This window comes from Sphaerodactylus townsendi, linkage group LG05, assembly GCF_021028975.2.
Source record: "Sphaerodactylus townsendi isolate TG3544 linkage group LG05, MPM_Stown_v2.3, whole genome shotgun sequence".
Classification (NCBI taxonomy): domain Eukaryota; kingdom Metazoa; phylum Chordata; class Lepidosauria; order Squamata; family Sphaerodactylidae; genus Sphaerodactylus; species Sphaerodactylus townsendi.
The window spans coordinates 45,222,832-45,231,540 of NC_059429.1; positions in this window are offsets into that span (position 1 = coordinate 45,222,832).

An 8,709-nucleotide genomic window follows, 5' to 3' on the forward strand; every position below is an offset into this window, starting at 1 on the left:
TGCAGTAAGACTTGGATTATAGAACTGGAACAGAATGAACATAAACTGTTGAAGGTGACAAAGCAGTTGCAGGCCTGACAAATCTCAATGAAGAAAGATAGAGAACATGATAAGGGAGGAAATAGGCAAGTGAATGCATTTTATAAAAATAAGGTTTTCACAAAGGGTGACAGAAAACCCACTAAGTTTCATAATAGGTCTTTGAAACCTAAAATTTATTCATCAATACACTAAAGCCTTTTCCTGCATTACACAAATTCATTTAAACACCAGAGGTCACGACATTACTAAAAACATAAACTTGAAGTGCAATTATCATATCCTCATTCATCCATCTTATTTTTATCCCTCCCTTCCTCAGTGAAGCTCAAAGTGGCAAAGATGATTACCCCACTTAAAAGTATATAGGATTTCAGTGTTACAATGCTAACAACACAAAAGAACAGTGATCTACACGGAGCAACCTGTACAGGTAAAGGAAAAGGAGGAATGAAGTAAACAAACACGTATTAAGTGTACATGCAATTTTCTTAATCTACGTGTTCTGAGGCTTCTAGATAATCAGAACAGGATCAAATAGTTAGTTTCTCTTTAAAAACCCTTCTTCAGGTATATTTAAAAAGACATTTCAGTAGAGATGTCTAAGATTAGGCACACTGGCTGTGTTTTGTTTTTGGATGTACTTCAAGCAGAATTCTACTGTGTATAAGAACACTGATTTTTTTAAAGTGGAATCAGATAGCATACACATTATCTGAGAGGACATTAGGCCTCTTTGCATGATTTAATGAAGTGTAGAAACTATACTTTAAACACCCTTTAACTTTCATTCATGCTAAGAACAATTCTTCACAAATGGACAATTAATGATACAGTATCTCAAGTTACTCTTTTTTTACAGTACTGTTTTAGGTAAAGAGCTAATTGACTGCTGAGTGTTATTAAAATTTGCTTCTTGGATCTAGCAAAGAGATCCATAGTACAGCAAAAGGTAGGCAGAAGTATATAATAGTATTTTATTCCACAATTGTGATGTATACTTTGACATTTCCAGAGAAGCGAAGTCAACATTTTTCTTTAAAAGTGTACCGTTCCAAAGAGAACTGACTCACCAATTTGAAAAGTAAAAAGTTATTAGCAGATCATATAAAGAGTGGCTTTTTGGTGGAGAGGGCAGGTGTTTTGGGGCACAATCTTATTGTGGGGGGGGGGGGAAGAGTTTGGAACTGTTACTAACAGTAGCCTCTTTTATAAACACATGATCAATATATTGCCCTTCTTTCATCTACAGAGAGTTTTTACATTTTCCTCTCTTCTAGGCTCTGCTGACCAGGTCATGCTGATCTATGCTTCTGCTTCTAGAGTGGATTGCTATAACAAATTTTATGCGGACTGCCCTGGAAGATAATTAGAATGCTGCAATTAATGACAAATTAATCATGCACCTTCTTATACAGTATAGCCACTACAAGAATATTACACCAGTTCTGAAGCACTGATTATCTACTTGCTTCCAGATTCAGTTCAAGAGTCCAGGTTCTGACCTTTAAAGTCATTCATGACCCACATATTTGAACACCCAGTTCTCCCTTTAGCAACTCGTATGCCACTTGCATTTTCTCTGGAGCTTTCTCTTTCTGTCTCCCTGCTACCACACTCATTATGTGGTATGCTCCCACTCGTTCTGTTTTTTCCACCCAGTCATTGCTTCAGTAATATGAAGCTATTACTTGAAGGTAGTCTGAAAGGTAACATCCCTGCAAGACAACCTCCACCCCCTCCCCGCCACCAAACACGCTCTCTCCCTTAATATGTCCCAAGCTGCACATGACTCTGACTTTTCATAACTGTTGTTATTCTGCTTTCAGACCTGCATTTTATATCATAATTTTGACATTAATACCTTCTACAAAAGAGTCTTCTGATCCTCCTAATTTATATCAGCCTCTAGCTGAAAAAGCATTTATATTGAATATGGTTCATTTCTTTTTAAAACAGAACTCACATTTGCCTCCCACAAGAACACTCTGAAGTTCTTGCGTGTTCAGTAATCTGGATATAGACTTACCAGAGAAGGATGAAAATAAGTTACCAAAACTTCTGGGGTCATTTGGGGACAAAGGCAACTTTACTAGAACATTTTGTGGGTTTCAAGATACACATGCAGGCTGAATTCAAGTCAGAGACTGATCTCTTTCAGGCAATCCATGCAATTCCTTTAATGTTTAAAGAACCTGTTTGAGATCACTTCTATTTAGTTAGAGCAATTAAACCTGGTCTGTATTTTCCGTTCCCACTGCTGCATTGAAATCATAAGCAACTATTGCTTAATAACTTGAAGTTAGAGACAGGGTGGTGTGGATAATTGGTCTTGTAAGTATGCTGATTCTGGCAACACAACCAATCATCTGCTCCAAACAAGAGATTTCAAAAACCAGTTGTTGCATCAGTGCATGTGAATCACACCCAGTACGTGTGCAGACACGTTCTTACCATCTTTGCGTAACAGTTTTCAAGACTTTTTTGGGAGTTAGGAACAATTGTTATAACATGTAGATGGCTAACATTTTAAACATGGACTTTTTTTTTTAAAGGGGTCACACATTCATGGGTCATGATGGGAAATACATAGCAAGGCATCCACTCAATTCTGTCCCAAAAACAACATGGCACATTTCTGGCTCATAGATTTTCCTGGAGACTGCAGCAATCTGAAATGACAGCCGGGGAAAACATACAGCAAAATACTGTCTACTAACCCTGCCAAAACAGCTACTCTGCTGGCCTGTTTAAGGACATGAAACTCATTTGACTTAGTACCATTTGTGATGAGAGTCCTGGGGCTCACTCATACCTAGAACCTTATAAGTTCTTCCCTATGTTCTCCAACAAGTTGCTTGTGCTTTCGCTCAGTGGTGAAAGCGGGCACGTGTCCAACGGCACTTCTTTCTTTTTGAATTTCCACACACCAGGTGTGATTCCTGACTCTAAAAAAACAAGCTGCATGACTGAACCCTGGAGATACCTGTGGTACAATATTCTTATTTCAACAGGAGACAAGAGCAGGCCGGAATGAACAGGTAAAGGCTCTGGCTATTATACTGAGGAAGGTCACATGTTGCTCTGACTTCTGCACGTCTACTCGGAAGTAAGTCCTGCGTGAGCTGAGTGGGATTTAGGTCCAGGTAGGATCGCAGCCTTCAATAGGTGTGCTGCCTCCTTTCCCCAGTCTCCTGATCGAACGGACAGGTACACAACCCCGGCCACCCCCACATGCCCACCAGGTGAGCTTTAACAGGTACTCCCCTCCCGCCATCTCTGCCTTCACACCAACCTCATTTAACCGATCCAGGCGCTTCTCCCCCAACACAGCCAACCTTCCTGGTCCGTGCGGCCGCCAGGTCAAAGCGAAGGAAAAAGAAAGGCTGGCAGATGGAGAAGGAAAGGAACAGCAATAATATAGATACAAAAGGGGGCGGCGCAGGTACCGGCTTCAACCAGAGCTTCTCCGGCTGAGGCCCCGCCCGGTTCCTTTGCACGTCATCAGCCGCGTCCGCCAATGGAGGCCCTGCTGGGGCACCGCTGACCGGGCGAAGAGCGCGGCGTAAGGAGGTGGGGGAGGATGGGAAACAATGGTGGGGCGCTCGAGGACAAAGGCAGAAGAAACCTTGGAACTTCCTCTAATTTGAGGAGAGTTAGCATCTGGACCTGTTTTTACTTGGCAGAGAGAGAGGGGGGGGAACAAAATAGATTTCCAGGCTGTATGCTACAGAAACCACCAAATACCTCAACCCAGAGGCGTATCTAGGCAAACTGGAGCCTGGCAACAAATCTGAGTTTGCCCCCCACCCCCTATGGGCGGCCACCCTCCCCCACCACAACCAAACAATGATTTTTTTGCACCAGCTCACAAAACACCCCCCACCCCCAGCAAAACATACATGGCTCTCTTCCCACCAACTCTCTTTCCTAATTTTGTCCTCACACCAACCCTATGAGGTTGGTTGTTAACCTGAAAAACAGCTCCAAGCCAGTGCAAGTGGGTATTAAGCATGTAAATCTCTCACAAATCACCCCCAGCAAAACATTTACCAAGCAAATGTCTCCATCATCTCTCACAAATCACCCCACCCCCACTTCCAGCAAAACATACATGGTTCTCTCCCAGAGGTGTAGCTAGGAAAAATGAAGCCTGGGGCAAAATCTGAGCTGGGGGCGGGGGGGGCTGTCTGTATTGTTTAAACTAGGGAGCCCAAATTCACCTTAAAGGGAGACTCTGGCCTACCTAGTTTCAACGACATTGAAAGTGATGCTGTTTTGGGGTGGGGTGGGGGAATCCACTTTGAACAGCATCACTTTTAATGTTGTTTAGAGAGCCCAGATTCTCCTTTTAAATCCACCTTAAAGGAAGACTCTGGGCTCCCTAGTTTAAACAACATTGAAAGAGATGCTTTCAGGGTGGATTCCCCCCATCCCACCCCCCAAATAGCATCACTTTTAATGTTGTTTAGAGAGCCCAGATTCTCCTTTTAAATCCACCTTAAAGAGAGAATCTGGGCTCTCTAGTTTAAATAACATGAGGAATTTTTCCTTCGAAATTGTTGGATTAGATGTTTGGGATAATTCTGTCAACTTCTGGGCCCAGGTTTTGCCTTTGCTTCTGTTATTAAGATTGTGTTGCAGTACTCTAGTTGAACACATATCCAATTCCAACTCAGAAGGGGTCATTCTGCAGCTGAATTGACACTTGAATAAGTTCATCTTGGGCTTCAGGTGCTCTATAATGGATAGTCTCCGAGTTGGGTAAGTCATTAGCCCCTGAGTAATTTCCGAGATCATGCAGAAATGTCAGAGTTTGGATGCTATTTTTAGGGGCTTGAACATCTTCATTAATTTTGCTAATCTTGAAGGAGGCAGGGTTTTGTTTTATCTCGTTCCCATTATTTTCTGCTCATTAACAAGCTCTTGTTTAGCAAATCCAGTCTCTCTATAATCCCTACTTGTTACTGTTCAGGTAACGCAAGAAAGGATTTTCTGAGATTATCTTCAAGTACTTGGTTAGTTGTTTTTATATCAGCTTTAGCCTCCAAGTTAATGTTGACAATTTTAAATTGGTCAGGTAGTGAGATATTTTCCTCGTGCTTGTTGTTGTTACCAATCTCTACACCATTAGCATCTTCTCTGAGAGCATTTGGCTGAGCACATAGGTATTTAGCTTTTGGAATTAGTGGGAGTACCGAAATGTTAGTAAATACTCTAGTCAGAAAAACTCCCTTTGTTGCCAGGAAGGTTACAGCTTTCAAAAAATGTTTACCATATACGTTTTTTGTTGTGTTGCTTTACTCATTCATTCTAAATTTATTCTACGTTTAATAGCCACTGGTGGATCAGGAAACACAAGAAAATCATTACAATAAATAGGATACAAAAGCATAATTACAATTACCTGTAAAAATATCCCCAAAGCATTGATTTGGAAGCATAAATAAACAAATATAGAACATAGATATCTATGGTGTGGCACTGGTCCTAACACTGGTCCTATGGTGTGGCACTGGTCCTAACAGTCCACCAAACATTTTAAGGCATTTAGAACTTCATTTTTACAATCGTAATACGATGGATATGAGAGCCAAAGAGAAGTTAAATGCAGATGATGAATAATTAAAGGAGCCTTAAATATAATGTAAGTAAATCTTGGAATTGGATAATAACAAAATAAGTTTGTTTCTACAGTTCTGACATTCATTCATAGTATAAAGATTGCTGCTTCCAAGTATAAAAACAGATTTTGAGTAATGTTGACCTGTCATAAAAGTTCCCTCATTTTGCATTATACAGTGTACTTATTTTGGAATTACCATTGGATATGCTCTATTGTACAGCAGCATTTATTTAAATGGATCACAGCTTAGAATATTCAGGGAATCAACATCATCAATATATCTATTTCTCAAGGTAGCCCTGTCAGGTGCTGACAAAGTGTCAAAGTATATGAGCACAATCTACATGACAGTTATGTCCAACCTTGAACATGTGCTGTGTGCAAAATAGGGCCGTGTGTAGCTATTTGTGCTGTGGGAGATTCTGAGGTGATGAAGAAATATTGTTTCTTAGCCACCATCACCACCACTGTCACCACCATATAGAAGGCTTTAAAATGAGCTGTAGCTTGTTGCATTCATTCTAAGTCTTTCTCCACTGTTGGTCTAGCCTTTTCCCTTGTCTTTTCATCATCTGGTTCAGAAAATCAAGTAGCTTCTGGGCTCTGAAAGTAGTCAGGAAGCACATATCTTTCCGGAGGCTAACTCCTAGACTAGAAAAACTTCTGCTTTATCTGGAATGTTGATGGCGGTGCTGATTGGCCCTAGGGAAGGAAATTCAATTAGCATGTATGCAGAAGCTACTGTCCAACTAGCATTTTCTTGGGAGCAAGCCCCATTGAAAAATTCCCCATTGATGAACAGAGGAAGATGGGATATAAGCTTGAAAAGGAGATGACATGGTCTAGTCCTGTGGTGGCGAACTTTTGGCACTCCAGATGTTATGGACTACAGTTCCCATCAGCCCCTGCCAGCATGGCCAATTGGCTGGCAGGCAGGGGCTGATGGGAATTGTAATCCATAACATCTGGAGTGCCAAAGGTTCGCCACCACTGGTCTAGTCTAAACTTTCTATGAATAATGGTTGTGACTTCACAGACAACCAGGGCCATTTGGATTTAACAGCAATTGACTGTCTAGAAAATAAATCTACAACAAAGGACATTTTATCCTCCATGATCTGAGATTGCAAATGCCTTAGCAGACCAGGTGCTCGGGAGCAGCAGCTGCAGCAGAAGGCCATTGCTTTCACATCCTGCATGTGAGCTCCCAAAGGTATCTGGTAGGCCACTGCAAGTAGCAGGGTGCTGGACTAGATGGACTCTGGTCTGATCCAGCAGGCTTTTTCTCATGTTCTTATGTTCAATGCCAGAATTGGTGAATGTGAGGATAGCCACCCAGCTCTGGTGATGAAAGATAGAAATGTAGCTCTCCCACTTACTAGCTGTTTGAAAGATTTTGGTTGCCCTGGGATAGGATGCCGAAGCTGTGCAACACTTCCACTCCTTCCACTACTTATTCCTCCAAACAGAGTCCTCCCCCACCCCAAACTGGGCTGCAGGGAAGCAAGAGGCTGCCACCTATCCTCCTAGTCTCATAGGAGGTTGACTATGGCTGTCAGTGGACAAGCTGTGCCTGTCTGCATTGCATCAACAGTGGCTGTAAAGCTGGAGTTTTGCCAGGTAGAAAAGGTGTAAGACTGCTGTGATGCATTTTAAAAAGCAAACAAACCCAAAATGTTAAAAAATAACTTCTTTGGGCCAACTGGCATAGAATGCTTCTGTTACTTACTTTATTTGGCAGGTTTATATGCATTCTAAGGGGGTGTGGCTGGAAGGCAGGACCACCCTTACTATGAAGGAGTGTAAGGATGCTGAGCTTTACTCTGCACTGTTCCTTTTATCACTTTGGAAACAACCAGAGGCGTAGCTAGGTCAGAGTGCACCCGGTGCACACTCTGGTGGGGGGGTTTCCGCCCCCCACGTGACCAGAATTGGTGCACCTGGTGAGTTGCGCACCCCCTGTCCCCTGGTGGCTTCGCCACTGGAAACAACAACCAACCCTGATTTCCTATTCAAAGCAAAGCAGTATTGGTTTATTAGGTATGTAAAGATCTATGGCGCATCTACTTTCCATCTACTTGGAAATCGCTGGTAAAAGAATCTTACCCATGCCGGTGGTTCTGGTGGTAATTTCTTCTTGACCACCAGTGTTACCTTTAAATTGGCTCTTAGTCTAGCCTTGCATCTGGCATGCCATTTTCTGTCCATTCCATTCCATAGCCTTTATTGGCATCACATGTCATAAGTATTAGCAACATACAGATAAAAAAAGTAACATAGTTTAAAATTAAGTTAAAAACTCCAAAATACAATATTATTAAAAGAGGGGGGAAAGGAAATAAATGCATAAAATCCATTCTGGGCTCACTTAAAAATATGGGAACTATAATAAAAAGTCCTGCGGATTAACACCATGACGAACTCTATTGCTGCTTGCAAGAAACTAGCTATATCTTCAAATATAGTTGGATCAGAAGTATTGAATAAATTAAAAACTTTAAAATATCAGGAAGTCCAACTCTATAGATTAAAATGCGATTTATGCACTTCTTGCGGATCCCCTCATTAAAAAGGACAGTTTAAAAAAGATGTGCATTACAGTTTCAGCACCACGCACCCCAAGGGGCACATCCTCTCTTCCTGAGGAACTTTCTGAAACCTTCTATAGAGTAATGCAGAAGGCATAACATTAAATCTAGCTAGCGAGAAAGCTCTTTGTTGGGGAGAGTTCTGCAGGTGATAAAGATAATCAGCTGCTTGACCATGTTTAATTGGAATCCTCAAACCCAAAAGTGAGCCGGTCTTGCAAGCAGCATTAAACAGATTTGGGGCATCTAACTCTTGTCTGCATTTAATTATTTTGAAAGCCTCAGAGGCAGAAAGAACACAGAGGACATCAATGGATAGTCCCATGGCATTAATTTTACCACTGATGAATGCTAGCCAATTGGAATAGTCAGATTCAGTGAGTGTCTCAAAAATTAAACTAGAGGAATCTGTATTATAGTGAATATGTAGCCAGAACTTAAATGTCCTCAACCACA